This window comes from Aegilops tauschii, chromosome 3, assembly GCF_002575655.3.
Source record: "Aegilops tauschii subsp. strangulata cultivar AL8/78 chromosome 3, Aet v6.0, whole genome shotgun sequence".
NCBI lineage: Eukaryota > Viridiplantae > Streptophyta > Magnoliopsida > Poales > Poaceae > Aegilops > Aegilops tauschii.
Genome location: NC_053037.3, coordinates 499,654,662 through 499,671,994, shown reverse-complemented (window position 1 = coordinate 499,671,994; position 17,333 = coordinate 499,654,662).

Genomic DNA, 17,333 nt, shown 5'->3' with positions numbered 1-17,333 from the left:
GTGACGGGTATGGTAGGCCGCCCCAGGTTGCCAACGGAGACCACGAGACGGATCCAGCACTATTGCACCTGGTGCGCTATGTAAGCGCACTAGAGCAACTGTTCGATCAGGTCACCCTTGACCTGATCACAGCTCGTGGGGAGCTGGTTCGCCGAGCCCCGGCGAGAAGAGAAGCGGAGCCCGATGCCGACAACCCAGTCGTGCTGTTCGGACACCCGATCGATCCCTTGAGGTCTGCGCCAGCCATCAACCAGAGTGCTTTGGTGACCCCAGAAGCGCTTCGTCGCCTTTTGGGAACCCATTCCAACGGGATTGTGGCCAACAACCCCCGCGATGGTCATCACCATTTCCCCGACCCTGCAGCACCTCAGCCTCAGCCAGCAAATCCCGACGGTGAGAACCGTGGAGAAGCATCGGCGTCCGCAAGGCCAGCCCACTTAGACATTAACGTAGTGGACTAAGTCGCTCGAGTTGTATCGAGCCTTAGTTTTCCTACGCTTTGTAATGATGTGGTCTTGTATCGCTTTTATTGCATGCTGTCTGCTTGAGCACCCTTATTGTTGGAGTAGTAGCTATGCATGTGTACGTTACCGTACAGATGCATTTTTAAATTTCGGGCGCAGCTACCAAGACCAACCCCGTCGGCACCCACAGTAATGCGTCACTTTTATGTGATATGTATATCTGTGGCGTTGACCCGAGAATAGGGTCGGCATCCAGTCACCTTTTCTCCAGTGATTAATCCCAGCCCCGGTGCTATATAAAGGCCACTTCGTGACCTTGCCGAGCACCCCTCACCTTTGTGCGCAGCACTCACAGCCATTCCTTGCCATGTCAACCCCCAGTATTTATCTGAGAACCCCAGACGCAACCCCGGGCAGTTTTGTAAAATTATTGTGGGACTTTACCTGCAATACTATGAGTGCCACCCATCCACCCCAGTACGAGTTGCTCAAATCGAGGATCACCCCTTCCACCTCGAAATATTGGGCAGTGGTGCACATCCCCCCCCGCCTACCCAAACCAAGACCCAACGGAAGTCTCCTTCGTGGGGAAATCCATGCCGACTCCGCATATGGCTATAGAAGCTGCTGCGTACGAGGCACTCACTCGTCTTCGATTCGCAGTACCCTATGCCAGCGAGCGAGGGTACTATTATTTTCCGAGTCGTGCAGCACCCGGAGAAGTTGCATCTTTTCCCGGTGGGCGCATTGAGAGAGATCCAGTACTGGCCAACCTTGCCCAGTACGTCATCGCTCAGGAGCATTTAACTCAGCGAGTAATGGGTTATCTCCAGAGCCTCGCTGATTTAAATCCTCGGATCGCCATTGGCAGACCACTGAGGCCTGACCAAGAAGGGTGCATTCATCGACTTGTCAACCCGCTTCCCCCGATAGAAGAGGAGTGTGCCCCAGTGCCAGAGGCATTTTCTCAGGACCCTGTCTTTTTGCCGTTTTCCTTGTAAACGCCTCCGATGTATTTATTGTCCCAGTACCTGTATTTACGTGTTGCAGCATGTTCGTAAAATTTCTGTGCGACGGATCCGATTTTCTTTAGTTCCTGTTTTGTGAGCAGTTTTGCTGCTGTTAGTTTGGTTTTAATTATTTCTTCTCGTAACATGTTTTCAAGGAGATTTCTTCCCCGAGTCACTGCTACGTATATTTTTTTTCACGACATAGATTTTTATTCGCGCAACATCGTAACAGCAAGCTCTCAGCCGCCACCACTCGATCTCGAGCACAAATTACAAATCCTTGAGCACATTTTTGCGCCTATCTAACCACACTCGAGGACACCACAGTCTCAGTGAGGGAGATTTGTGAGTGACCATTCGGGCACGAGTTGCCCCAGCACCCCGACAGCAGTTAGCGCTCGACGCCGCGCCTAATCCACGTGATCGCCGCCACCGCGAAGAGCCAACACTCGAGCGGCAGCATCACGACGATCATCCAGGGCACAGGAGCACGGAGAACCCCAGCAGCACCGCCAAGCCTCCACACACCAGGACCACATACCAGTCCGGCATTGCATCCGCCATTAGAGCCTCGGCTTGAGCTCCTGCTAGCAGCAATGGAGGGGAAAGAAGGAGGAGTAGGAACGAGGCCGGGTGTGAGGAAGAAGAGAGGAGCACCGCGACCGTTTTATAGCCCAAGATCGGTGTACGGTGGGCGAGGTCCACCAGCGCCACTCGTCGCTCGACCGCCGGTGTTCGGAGGAGAGTCCGCTAGCAGTGCCGACAGCGCCCTGGCCCGCGAGGTGAGTGCACGCTGCACCGGCAGCTAGCACGCCGCGCACTACCACGGTACGGCCTCGATGCCCTACGAGCTAGGCATCGCCGGTGGAGGAAGCGCGGGAGAGCGCGTGAGAGAGAAGAGAGAGCCAGAGGTACGAGAAGAGGCCGATAGTGGGCCCTGGGTCCACCTGTCAGCCAAAGAGAGCACTGTGCTCTCGGGTGCGACCAGCGTATTTTAGTAATTTAGAATTTATTCTAAATTACTGTATCCGCGTAGAAATATCTCGTTTTCCCTAACTGTGGATTTTTTTTCCACACTACGCCAGTGTACCACCCTGTGGTTTTACATCACTTATTGCCCTCTCACTGTAGCCGTTTTGTTTTTTTTGTGCAATTGAATGATTCCTTTTGATAAAGACAATTTTTGTTCAAAACAGTTTTTAACAAATCTCGAGGACGAGATTTTTCTTAAGGGGGGTAGTGTTGTGACACCCCAAAATTTTGGCCTTGTTTTATTTATTAAAATGTTGCCAGGAAATAAAACTTTTCCAATTGTCAAGTTTTACCTTTTGTGATTTTTGGATTTTTGCATCTAGTGGAGAAAAACCTTCAAAGGTATTGTTGGACTTGAATACTCTCTTTTATAAAACAAATTCTTTATCAGTGGTTTTAAATTTGCAAAAATTTGTGTTCTCAGAACTTTATTCTTATAAAATGATTTCTTTTGCATTTGGAGCCTGTTTGCACTACAACCATTTGACAAATGCATTTAAAATTTCCACCAAAATTTGGGGATGTCATGTGATGGTTCCACAACACTTTTATGCAAAAATACATTCTGGCCATTGGAGATTTTGAGCTCTACACCAACTTTTCCAATCTGGTCCAGTAGGCACTTTTGCACTACAACCCATTTAAATATTTCTTTAAAAATTCTTCCAAGTGTTTGGAGATGTTAGTGGATGCATACATTTCATTTTCAAGCAAAAACCCAGTGGTGTTCTTTGAAAAATTTGAGTGGATCAACCTCTTTTGCATTCTGGTCCAATTTGGTGATTTGTACTGCAACCATATTTTTCCTTGCTCTAGTAACCCTGAGCTTTTTCCTACTTGTAGCCCTCCCTACCAAACTCTTAAGTCCAGGAGATTGGGCTCATTGGAGGTTTTGAAGTACATGCTTTAAACCCTTTTTCCTTCTGTCCAAAACTGGAGTTTTGCAAAACTTGCACTGACAAGTTTCTGGTTTTGCCCAAGTGATCTTACCATCATCCCCTACACCTAAAGAGACTCTGATCTGGAGACTTTGGCCACTCCAAGAGTTTCCTGAGTGCACTTGGCATTCTGTCGAACACCTGGTGTGCACAGTCTGTTTTGGCATGAGTTCCTTGTTTGCAGTGTGGACTTGCTCCAAGGACCCAACAACCTTGTCCACTGAGCTCCTAGCCACCCCTACCCTCATTCTGTTCTTTGCCAGCCTCACCCAAGCTCTCTAGAGAGCGCTGGCATTGCGTCGAACACCTGCCATGCGTGCTCTGGGCGCGCCCAGAGCGCCCGTTTTGCTCGCGCGCGCACTGAGCCGACACGCCGCACTGCCGCACCCGACGCAACCCGTCCCTGGCCCCTACTCCATCGCTAAACCGCGCACTAGCCACTCCCTGCTCCACGGCTTCGCTGGTGCCCTGCAGCACCGCTGGCAGCGCCCTTGGCGGCACGCAGGCGTCGGCAGCGGCCTCTGCCATGTTCGGCACCGCCCAAACCACCCCAGCGCACCAGCTGCCCCTGGGAATAGCTCGTGCTTATCCTGACGCTCGTCGGCACGCGTTCGTCGCCGCCACGGTGCCCTGCAGCTACAGAAACGGCCGTCGCCGGCGATCTTATCTGCAGCCGCCGCGGTCCAACCTCGAGCACCTATATAAAGGGTCCCCGAGCTCGTTCAAGGCTGCAGGCGACATCAGACCCTCCCCGTAAAGCTTCCCATGCAGTAGATCGACCCGTAGTGGCCATCTTCCTCAGCTCCGGCCAGTTCGGCCGCCGCTAAGCTCCAGTGCGATTCGTCGCAGTCAGCCACCCTTTCGCCCAACCAACGCCGCCAGTAGTTTCCTCTAGTCCATGCGGAGCTGCCCAACTACCCAACTTCGGTCGGAGATCACCGGAGCACAATAATCACTTCGCCACCGTAGCCCTCTCCGCCGCGGAGCTCGCCGCCGGCGACTCCTTCCACGTCCGACGACCCAACAACCACCTAGGGGACCGCCTCGGTCGGGCAGTTCCATCCCCGCCCTTGGATGCTCGTGAGGCGCTGCCGTTCGTCGATAGCGATCGCCGGAGCCCCGCTCCCGTCGGGCAGGAGTGAAGAGAAGGAGGGAAGAACGGTCAAACCTGACCAGTGGGCCCTCTGGACCCACTGTCAGTGACCCGCACGGCCGTCCTCTGTCTGTTTAAGTGAAGGCCCATAACTCCCCAGTGCGTCTCCTCTGCTGCGAAAGCGTATTTCCTTATGAATCGTTTTCTTTTCTGGTTTTATTTAAAAACAGAGTTTGACCAGATTTTGACCAGCTATAACTTTTAAAATAAAACTCCAAATGAGTTGATTCTTTTTCCTACCTCTCTCAAATTTCATCTAGTTTATTTTAAGATTTATTTCAAAAATATTTGAGACACCTTTTGGTACTGTGTTTGAAATATTTGTTATTTGGATATTTTGCAAAATAGGATTTTGGACAGAAGGGAAAGCTTCCAAAAAGTGCATCCTTTGCATACCCTTGAAGGCAAGCATTTCTGAACTCTGGCATAATATTTTGTTGCGGTGTTCGGATACGATCGCAATACGTTTTTACTTGGAGTATGCGTTGGCTTTATGTATCGATATAGTCTCGTACATGAGTACACTTTGGAGTTGTTTTGTGGTCAGCAATGGATACACTAGTGATTTGGATCATCCTCGTGAGCTCCTCATGCATACCGGTAGGAAGCCGGGAAATTCGTGGTCTTGGGTAGACACGAGCTTGTCCCTAGTCCCTCGTCGAGACGAGTATGTCCGGTATGGCATGGTGAGGCCTGATGAGTGGTGTTTTATTTCACTAGGGGTAATATTGTTGGAGGATGCTTGGACCACCTGATCCGGTCGTAAGTCGAGTCTTGGTCGGTAGCTTCCCTATTTGTTGGTACTACCACTTGTCGCTGTCGCAGACGGGGTATGGTTCAGTAAGTTGTCAACCCCTACCAAAGCACACACCGTACAGAGAGGCCATAGTGGAAGATACCGGAGGCCTCCGGTAGGCATGCCACTTGGTCAGGGGGCATGGGTGTTTCCGGGTTGGACCGAGAGGGGGGCACCCCCTTAGAGCGCGCGAATAGAAATTTGATCCCATGCTACGTCGAGGTTGTAGCCTCCCCACTTAGAGTTTTGCTTGGCAGGTGTCATGGGTGGTTCCAGACACCGGTGAGTTAAGCTGGTGTGTGCAGGTCAGGCGTGTTTTCAATTAAAAGACCGTAGACGGAATTAGTCCCGACGGACTAAGTAAATCCGTTACTCGTGGGAAAACGGTACTCCCTCTGCAGAGGATATATCCTGTTGGATAGTCATGTTCTTGAGTAAGGACTACAGTCTGAGTTGAATCTAGTAACGATATTTGGATGGAGAACGATTTAACTAGAACTCAGTAACGGTATTCGGATGGAGACACGGCTAACTGGAGCGTAGTAACGGTATTCAGATGGAGATACGGCTTGACTAAATTATCGGTTTTCGGATGGAGAAACGACTGAACTAAATATTGTTTATGATTATGGCACATATGGATTGTGATCTTTATTATTTTGGACTAACCATTTACATTACGTATATTATTGAGTATCCCTGGGATGGTTCTACCTCCTGGATATTCACTGTGATTATTTCTTTTATAAGCCCTTTATGTGGTGTCGCCCCGACGCCCGACTGCGGCATTATTATTCTTGCAGTTTCCTCTCGAGGAGTCATTCAGACCCTCGTTTGGCACCAGTATTATTATTCTTGCAGTTTCCTCTCGAGGAGTCATTCAGACCCTTGTTTGGCACCAGTATTATTATTCTTGCAGTTTCCTCTCGAGGAGTCATTCAGACCCTCGTTTGGCACCAGTATTACTATTCTTGCAGTTTCCTCTCGAGGAGTCATTCAGACCCTCGTTTGGCACCCAGTACTTTACTTTGGATTATTTATAACCACATGTGTGCATCTTGGTTTTTCGTATATTTCGTGACGGACGTGTGATCACATAATAATCCGGAGCATGTTTTGATATTTTATACCCGTGTTCTTAATGTTTGCGAGTACATGCAAACGTACTCACTGGCTTGTCCCTGGCTATTGTCTTGGCCAGATTCCTTGCTTGGAGATAAGCATCGCGGTGACAAACCTCGGAACCTACGTGTTGACGTTTGCAGCCTCGCGAAGATAGAAGTTATCCTGGTCAGCTGTTCTTGTGGGAAATGGAGTCCCATAGACGCAGATGTACCCAACCGCTTCCGCCCTCAACCACTAGAAACCAAGTGTTGTACTCCTAGGCCTAAATGGTCTTGTACTACATATTTTTGTACCTCGCTTGGAATTCTTGTATCAAGTTGGTGCCACATCAGCTAACAGTAATCCTGGGGCAGGTGGGCACAAGGCCGTTTTTCTGGGAAATTATTATCTCAAAAATCCGGTCGCGACACGGACGAATCGAGAGAGATGGTTGTTGTGTTACGGATGCTCCTCTCTCTGTCTCTCTCTCCCTCTGTCTCTCTCTATCTCTCTCTCACACACACACACAAGTAAACTAGAAGACTGTTCTCTCATGTATACACAACGTATCGGCATCTGTCTATGTCTCACTCATGCATGATCATTTGCACATTCACACCTCTCTATGTCTGTATCACATGCACACCGTCTCCACATTGCCCTTCCGCCACAACACACATATGGACACATACACACGTTCTCTCTCAGCCACAAACACAAAATCAGTATTAAAAAAAACTAGGGCGCACCTAAAACGTCCAAATCCAAATAAACACGAACTGGAGCTAAATTCAAATATATGGAAATATTGCAGCGTCAAGAACTTTCACAGGAAAAAAAGTTGAGTAATATTCGAGGATTGTTTTCACACACACAAAAAGGTTCCGTGGATGTCCTTCGAGAGCGACACGGTGACGCACCGTTCGATCGACCGCGCGGCCGCGGTTCACGCGCTTGCACAGGATTCCATATCGTGGCTGTGGTACTAACTAATAAAAGCGCTGCCTAACTCTAATGTTTACGTGTACTAGTACGGTTTTCTTTTAAGTTTGACCAACCTTATATATAAAACTAAAGTAAGCTCCCACACGCGCACTCATCAATATGCCGCCGCCGTTGCGCATGCCGGCGCCCGCCTGCTCCGGCCAACAATTTCTCGCCCATCACCGCCGTGTCGCCGCCATCCCTGTGCCATGAAGCCGAAGGCTCACCCGCTCACGTCGTCTGCAGTCCCTCCTCGCGATGCCGCCGCGCTGCCAAGCACGCGAGCAGCTGGTGGAGCCGTGTCTATGCACGCAGCGTACAAAGAGGAGGACGAGCGCATGCTCCAGCACGCCGGGGAGGAGGAACTAGCGTGTCATTGTCGTCTCCGCCCGCGCGGAGGAGGCGCGCATTGTGGCTGTCACGGCGGAAGCTGGTCGCGCGCACGTCGAGCCCGCAAATCGGGTGCGGACGAGGAATCTACCTTCGAGACCTTGAATGCCACGTGGATCCTGCAATCTGAAGGAGCAATTTGGGTTAGTCGACTCATGTGAGCCGTTTGATGCAACATGGATGGCTAGAAGGGCTTCTTCCACCTCTTCTGCCATCTTCTTCCTTCGCTCTGTCAAACTTCTTTCACAAATCGACTGACCCAAATTATACTACTAGTACGAACGTATTAAGTACAGTAGGAACACGAAGATACGAGTAGTAGTACGAACTGCAAGAAGAACAGTAGTAAGACATAGTACTAGTACTACTGTACGTACTAAAGAGTTCAAATAACGAGAAAGAATATAAACATAGTTCTGCTGGGGCCTCAACACAACACACCCTTGAAAATAAACTAAGCAACTAGTCCGCTTGACACTGCAGTAGAACCAGCATGAGCGACGGCACTGCCACCTACTCGGAGTCCGAGTCCACGTCCTCGACTTCGTCCTTGTCCCTCTTCCTCTTCCTCTTCGCCGACGCTTCTTTGCTTCAACTGGACACTGGGCTCTGCTTCTTCATCCAACCCTTGTAGATATTTAAACAAAGGTAGGCATCCATTCCTGTGTACAGGATGTGATCTTCATCTAATGTCTTCGACTCCCATGCATGATGAAACTCGTGATGAGGTTTCTTCAGTTTAGCGTACGAAGGATCAATCATGGCTGCTGCCAGGGTCAACATTGAAGGTTGAGAGGAGGACACCAGGCTTGCCTTCTGGAGATCGAAGGGCTGGCCTACAAAGAGACCTATCCGACGCAGGACATCCCTGTCGTTCTTAAAGCCTACAGTAACGAATTTCACTCTTTTGTCCTTGAGGAAGTTCTTAAAATCCTGGCACTCAACGTCGGCATAGCATATGTGGTAGACCAAGCAAACGTTATGTACGGAAACCTGGATCATGGCGGGCTTCTTCCTCTCTTCGTCCTTTAGATCCTTCTCTCGTCCCAGGACTGTGGTGTACTCAACATCTAGCCCAGCGACCCACTCATCCGTTGAACTGTTGAACATGCGTAGGAAGCGAGCAAGCCATGCTTTCACCGTCTCGGATCCACGTGTGTAGATGACGATGAACTGATCGCCGGTGATGGCTCTAACCTGGTACTCAGCGGCGACCATGGAGATTTGGGAGGCCATGGATTTTGGAGGAGGGTTAGGAGAAGTTGAACTGTTGTACCCCGCAAAAAAAACTGGGAGCGAACTAATGTGAAAGGACGGGACGACTGGGAGCGAACTGTTGTAAGGTAGAAGACGGGGACGAGTAGGGCGTGCGAATGGCGTGGGGTTGCTAGCTTGCCCGGTGGATAAACGGCTGCAAGCCCCCAAAGAGTTCTCGAGAACTATGCGGGACCCACTAGATGTCATGTCTACTAGACCCATATCGTAGGCCTGACGGTATAGCTTTTGCCTGTTCGCACGCCATGCCGGCACGTGGATGTAACTTCACTTAATTCCGTCAAATGTCGCGCCTCCCACGACCTTCGCCTCCCTCGCGCGGTCGCGCCCTTTGAGACTTCGACCGGCTATAAATGAGCAAATTTTTTGCCTTTTTTTAGACAAGCAATTTTTTTGCCTACTCCGCATGCATGATACTCCGTCTGGTCCTTTTTACTCCCGTCAACCATTTGCAAAGTGTTTGACCAAATTTATACTTTTTTTGAACACCACCTTATATTAATTAACCAGCCACACCAGTACACTCATTCGATACAATATTCACCACACAGGGCGGTACGTTATTTACAAGAATACCATACTGATTATAATGAGTATAAGAACTACGTTTTATAATGAGTGTAAAAATATTGATTTGACATTGTGAATGTTGACACATTTTTCTATAAGTCTGGTGAAAGTAGAGGTACATTGACTTCAGACAAAACTTAAATGCACAATGCATACTAGTTCCTCCGTCCAGGTGCGTGCCATGTCCTATCTTGTCATCACAACAAGGTTAGCTATTAGGCTGGCCATAGTGGGGGTAAAATAAGTAGTATCATGCACTTGGGACTCGCAAACATGCTAATGTGGTAGGCAATTAAAGAAGAGAGAGATGGTTATAGTAACATAGGTAGATACCGTAACATAGTACTCCCTCCATTCCCAAATATAAGTCTTTCTAGAGATTTCAACAGGTGACTACATACGGAGCAAAATGAGTGAATCTACACACTAAAATATGTCTACATGCATCCGTATATTGTATTCCATTTGAAATGTCTACAAAGACTTATATTTAGGAACGGCGGGAGTAAATGTGATGCTACTATGTGTCATGCATGGCAATAAATGAGACCACCTATGATACTAATCTATGATACTATGCACTTTAGAGGTAGTAACATAGACTAGTAACATATGCATGTTACTAGTCTAAGTTACTCCCCACTATGACCAGCCTTAGAGTACCATTACCCCCCTTCTAGTTTAAAGGGCTCGATTCAAAAATTTCACCTACTCATAGCAAGATAGTAGAGGTGGTGGAATAGTTTTTGAAGTCTGCAAAAGTACTCAACTAGTGTTGTCGTTCTTCACAAAAAATGTGTTTACCAATGCATGCATGAACACTAGTTACTCTAACCCCCTCTCTTCTTTAATTCTTTGCCACATCAACATGTTTGCTATTCCCGTGTGCATGATACCAGCTAAGATACCACCATTATGGCCAGCCTTAATCATCGCATGCAATAACTTAGTGCACCTTGAAATATGAACATGTGTGGGGCGTGTATGTTTTTAATGACTTGAGACTATACCTAGCCCGGCATGCAAGATGACTTATTATGCACCGTCCCCATACCTGCAGGAAGCCCGTTCGTCTCCAAATCTTTTCCTCTCCATGTGTGGAAACAATATGCCTCCCAAACTCTCCTTCTCCCTCCGGCGGTCCCACCACTCCACCCCGTGTGAAAAAATCTGCATGCATGACTCTCCTCCCCCACGCTCGTCCAATCCGTTGTGACCAGCAATATTTCCACCCCTTCGCTCCCCCGTAATTTACTCCAACAAATATGCCCACGTAGCTGTTACTTACCTGCAGGTGCATTGGGTCACTGACATATGGGCCCAACAGGGGTCTGGCCCACATGTCAGTGACGCAACTGGACCTGCAGTTAAGTCAGTGCAGCTCAGTCCATATCTTACGTAGGTGTGCCATTGCTCGCTATAAATACTGCGCCTCCCACGACATCGCTATCTCCTCCCCTCACGTTCACGTTCATCGCTTTCTCCTCCCCCTCCCTCTCATGTCGACCACCATGGCATCGCCCCTCCCAAGCCCTAGGAGCCCCTCGCTGCACCGCGCGGACGGTCACGCATCGCCGTTCCGTTCCTCGCCGCCACTAGTCGAGGAGGACGCGTCGGTGTTCCGCTCCTCGCTGCTACGCGACGCGTCGCCGTTCCGTTCCTTGCCGCCACTAGTCGAGGAGGACGCGTTGGCGTTCCGCTCCTCGCCGCGACGCGTCGCCGTTCCGTTCCTCGCCGCCACTAGTCGAGGAGGACGCATCGGCGTTCCGCTCCTCGCCGCGACGCGTCGAGGTGGACACGTCGGCGTTCCCAATCTCGCCAGCACGCGCGCCGGAGGACGCGTCGGCTCCCCGCTAGGAGGAGAACGCCGTGCCGCCCGCCGAGCCCCCCAGCCTTGAGGAGCTTTGGAAAGAAATGGATGTCGCCTTGTGGGAGGCTTTGCCTCCAGCAGAGCGCGCCAAAATAGAGGCGGAGAAGAAGGCCGAAGAAGAGAAGCGCACCGCGGAACAAGCTGCCTCGGAGGCCTATGTCGCGTCCGAGAGAGTTAGGCAATTGGCTCTTTGGCAGAAGGCTCGTGCGAGGGCCGTGAGGGTGGCGGAGGACGCCCGTGCCGATGCCCTGAGTGCAGTCGGGCCCAAGCGCCTCATCTACGCTTGGCGGTACGTGGACCAGGTGCATGCTTCCAGCAAGGAGGAGTACCTGTTGGCGCCGGATCACCACATTGGTGAAATCGCGCTCGCCCGCCGGCAAGCCGCCAATCAGCACCTCGCGAGTTGCGAGGCTGAGGAAGAGGCGTTGTGTCGGCGCGCTGGGAAACGGCCGCGCACCAGGGCACTCGTGGCGCGCCGCAACCGCTCCCGCGAGCGCCGTGGCTTTTAGGAAGAGTATAATTTTTGTTTCGTAAGGCGATCTCATTAGTTTTGGGACGCAAATGATAAATCCCGAACGTTCAGGAATTTTTAGCGTCCTTAATTAAGTATGTAAAAGGGAAAGTTTGGAAACCTTGTGTATTCGTACGTATTTTGCAAGTACGTGCATATAGCACAAACTTTACTATACACTATCGCACTACACGTCTCTCTCGATATATGCTTGCAGACGGTGCTACTCCCTCTGTCCAGGTCAATAAGTCATCTTTGGTTGTGCACCGTGGCCAAGGAGGGAAGACTTATACACCTAGACGAAGGGAGTACTACTATTACTTATGTACGTGCAAATGCACGTTTTAACATTACGATGCGGTTTTTGTAAAAGTAGAAAAACAGCACTAGTTAAGCTTGTGAAACGATTCAATGCAAAACAAATGCAAAAAATGCTTGTTTGATTGTTTACTTTTAGCTTCCTTCTCTGTGGTTATTTCTCTGTCGTACTTTGTACGGAGTATCTCACTAGTTGGAAAGGCATGCAAATTCCCAAACCGCTTCCTACACCCTGTATCGAATTTTTTGCCTAACAAGTTGTGCCGTGCAATTGGAATTCCAACTTGAGTACTACTACTAGTAGGAGTACCAGGGGCCAGTTCTTTTAGGCTTCTAGATTAGTAATCCCATAACTACTACCTCCGTCCTGGTTTATTGGTCTCCATTGTAATCTGTGTCAAATTTTGATCATAAATTTAACTAGTGAAATGTTAGTGCATGTCACATGCACTAATATTTTATCAGTTAAATCTTTGGTCAAAATTTAGCACAAATTACAATGGTGAGAAATAAACCAGGACGGAGGTACTACTAGTAGTAGTTTAGAAGCCCAAATAAATGAGTGAGGAGCCTTAATGTTACTCTCCACTATGACTAGTCTTATGGGAAAAGCTGGGGAAGCCGCCAAAAGAACTGGCCCTAGGAGTAGTAGCTAGGGATACTAGGAGTAGTAGCTAGGGATCGAGTGTGCGAGATGAACCGGAGAAAGTAAATGCAGAGAGATGAAATGCAAAAAAGACGGAGGGATGTGATGGTTGCTTGTCCGTTTATTTTACCAGGCCACTTATTACTGGGAGTGGTTGGGTTTTGTGATATGACGGCTTTACTGTCGCGCCACGAGCGGGGCGAGACTCCCGTGCAGCGCCGCCCTCTACACTAGTACTACATCGGTCATGGTTTATCCCCCATTGAATTTGACTGAAGATTTAATTGACAAAATGTTAGTGCATGTCAACAAAAACAATATCGTTGGATTCGTATTTGAACATAGTTTTCAATGATATAATTTTAGGTGACATGCATCATCATTTATCGTACTATATATAATGTTAGTTCAATTTTTGGTCGTACTAATCTATAGTAAGGTGCCCGTGCGTTGCACGGAAGAGTGAAATGCATTGATCGGGGAGTTGTTTATTTTGACAAAGGATGTGGGGGTCATCTCATGTGTAACGGGTATCGATAGGTTTGTTCAGATATTATTTCATCTCTAGAGCTCACAAACATCCGGGTGAAATAGATAAAAAAGTATCGTTTGCAAACAAAAGCGTTCAACTATTCAACCTGCATCCAAAACTTGTGAAGAAATAACTCTTATTGTGCTTTGCAAGAAATGATCTTCAAGAATTAGTTTTTTTGTATCCATTGTTATGCATGTTGGCTACAGATGACATGGCACTTTCTTATAGTCAACAGTTGCAAATACTATTTAAGTATTAACCGCGGTCTCGCCTATCTGACAGGTCACTGCGGTAAGTGGATAAATTTGCACGTCCATCGCAGGATCATACATCCTCCATGGTTCTCTGATGCCATTGAACACAAGGGCTTCATTTACGCTGTCGACTCCTTCTATGGCTGGACGTATTGCTGGCCTACTCCAGTCATCGCTACAAACGGCTGTTACAGCAGTATGTTACTTTCCTATGATATCATGATGGCTTGCTTATATTACTGTCAACATTTGCTGAAAAAATATTCATGCTCATAACATGTTGTTCTTAAGATTGACTAAATCAAGAGCCCTTTTTTATTTGACTCCAACTTGATATGATGTTGTAGGCCGCCTGGTGTCCCTACCCTTCCTAATCCCAGAACCTTTCAAAGAAAAGCGGCATGGCAGTTGCAGGTGGTTCCTGGCTCGACTACGCGACGGCGAAAGATTGATGATCGTTCGCACGTACCGGATGTGTTGTTTCGCGGAATACAATCACAGTCACTGCAAGGTCTTTGAGCAGGATCCCAGCTTCTCTAGGCCTTCAAAAAAATTTGACTGGAGGCTGGTAAGTAGCCTTGGTACACGCTCTCTGTTTGTCGGACTGAATTATCCGATTAACCAGGAGATAACCGACGGCAAGGATCATGATGGCAGCGCGGTTTCGTTCACCAGGAAAAACTGTGTGTAGACAGCGTACCATGCGTCTCTGCATGCACCATACCCTGATATGTGCCGCCACGCTCTGCAGCCCAAAGTAGGAGAGAGGGTCGCAAGTATCAGACTTCGACCTGCTGGTTGGAGTTTCCCCCGTCAGGCACCCATCTGGTTCAAGCCGTCAGCCAATCTCCACAGCTTAATAAATAGTAACGTCTAACTGAGCCAGTTAGTTAGATGCGTACACTTGGTGTAGTAGGATCTTTATTTAGTTTGATGCATACACTTGTTCTTTTTTGGTAGCCCTTTTGTAATGATGGCTGATGTTTGGTTTGGAAGAGAGAGATGCATCTTCACTCTTCTGGCATGCTTACTGCTTCTGTTGCACCCCCAGCCCTGGTTGCTGCTGTTGCTGTTTTCAATGTACAATCAGTAGTACATTTCGTCTGTTGGTTGAATAAATGTGTTGTTAGAACGACAAACACAATGTTTTGGAAGTCGTTGCACGGTTCGATCCTTTAGTGCCCCGTACCGTATGTAGCGCATACTATTTTTCGTACGGAACACATTTTCCACTTGTTGATAACATGCAGCCCACTGATGAAGGCCCAATAGAGAAGCCCATAATTAATTGGAAGGGAGGCTCCCACATGAAACCGGCCCAGGTACATGCTCATGGTCCCCTAAACATAAATAAGTAAGTAAATAAATAAATAAAGCTAAATGCTCATGCACCAGTTCTTTGGGAAAATAGGTAGCCCAGTATTTTTTTTGAAGAATACCCAAGCTAGGCCTATTTGTTTTCTCCGAATTACTGGGCTGCAAATCTTTCAAGACGAGGAGGGATGCATTCCGGCCTGGCTTAAGAGTATGGTCAATGTCTGTTAAAAGTAATATCAAAAGGGGTTGAAAATTCCAAAAAAAAATATAGCAAATGGGATATAAGTTTCTTTTTTTGTTTTTGTTCTTCACTGATATCTTATATGTATTTCATCGGATTTAACATGACATAGTACTAATTTATTTTTAAATTTGTTTTACTATGGCTATTATTTTTGGATTAAGAATATTTCGTTCCCCAGCAAAAATTTGTGAATTTTCAAAATTTCCCACAAATTTAGTTAATTTTTTGACCCTAGTACTGACCAGAAAATGGCAAGCAATTCTAAAAATGGAAAACGGGCTGCAATAAATTCCATATGAATTAGAAAATGAGTAAACATTATAAAAATAATAGCAAATGGGTTGTACATGTCATAGATTTCAAGGCTGACTTGTTTACGCAAGGCTTTGTCAGTGAACACACGATTCTAGCAGCAGTGACTGTTGGATGTCCATCCAACGGCCGACGTGCTTCTTCAATCTCTGATCTTCCTGCTCCAGCCGCCTAAACTAGCGCCGGCGGGACTGCCTGCTCCCTCCTCTTGTGGCCCGCTGTGATGCCGCGCAGGCTTCCCCGGCCCACCGTACTCCCTCCGCTGGCCTGGCCGCATGCAATCAACTGCCTCCTTATTACGCGAAAAAATGATTCCTCCCACTGACATCTAGGGCGCACCGGTTGGGAGGCTGACCTGTGGGCCTACTAAGTTGACGCGTACGCAGGGCTTGTCAACTTAGTCAACAAACGATTCTAGCAGCAGTAACCGTTGGATTTGAATCGAACGGTCCTGTTGCTTCTTCAATCGCTGCTCTTCTTGCACCAGCCGCCCAAACCAGCGCCGGGGAGACCGCCTGCTCCTGCCTCCAGTGGCCGGCTGTGCTGCCGTTGAGGCCTCATCACCCCCTACTACTCCCACCGCTAGCCAGGCCCTGCGGCAATGGCAGCCTCACACCGCAGCCGAACCAGTGAACCCTCGTACTCCTCTCCGCATGGGCATCCACTGCCGCGTCTTCCCCGGCTCCGCGTTGTCCCCTTCCTAGGCCTCGCCGTCGTCCACCGCCTTGGTGCTCTCGGCACGGCGTGGTCAACGTGGTCAACGACATTCGATCCGAAGAGTATTGTACGTGGACAGGCTGACAGCTGGGTCCACGGCCACAGCCCAGTTTTTTTGTGATTTGCCAAGTAAGTCGCTTTGTCAGGCCTGTTGGGCTGCAAATCTTTCAAGACGAGGAGAGCTTTCATTCGGCTGGCCGAGAAAATGGCCCATCAGTAATGAGAAATGGGCTGTACATTTAAAACACATCAAACCGGCAATTAGTTTCGAATATCTTTTTTTTCATTTCGAGAATTTAAATTACATTAATTTTTATGCGTGGAGAATTTGTTGGATTTTATATTGATATACATTTATTTTTAAAATCAGTTTGAATGTGAGTCGAAATTTCGGGATTAAAAACTGTTCGGACCGCACCGAAATATGCAAAATTTCGTATAATTTTTTAACCGTGGCCACAATATGGGCTGTAATGCTAACAAAAAGAATATGGGCTCCAAAAAAACCTTAATAATTAGCAAATGGGCTATAAATTATTAGAAATAATGGCAGATGGGATGTATGCTGTTTTCCACAGATTTGAGGCTTTCCTAAAAAAAGGTTGACGCACAAGCACTGACTGTTGGATGTCCATCCAACGGCCGTCGTGCTTCTTCAATCTCTGCTCTTCCTGCTCCAGCCGCTCAAACAAGCGCCGACGGGACTGCCTACTCCCTCCTCCCTGCGGCCGGCTCTGCTGCCGCAGGCCTCACCGCCCCACCGTACTTCCATCGCTGTCCTAGCCATCCCTCTACTCACCCACACCTGCTGTTATTCTCCGGCGACGGCAGACGAACCAGTAAACCCTCGTACAGCCGTACTCCTCTACGCGTGGGCATCCACTGCCGCGTCT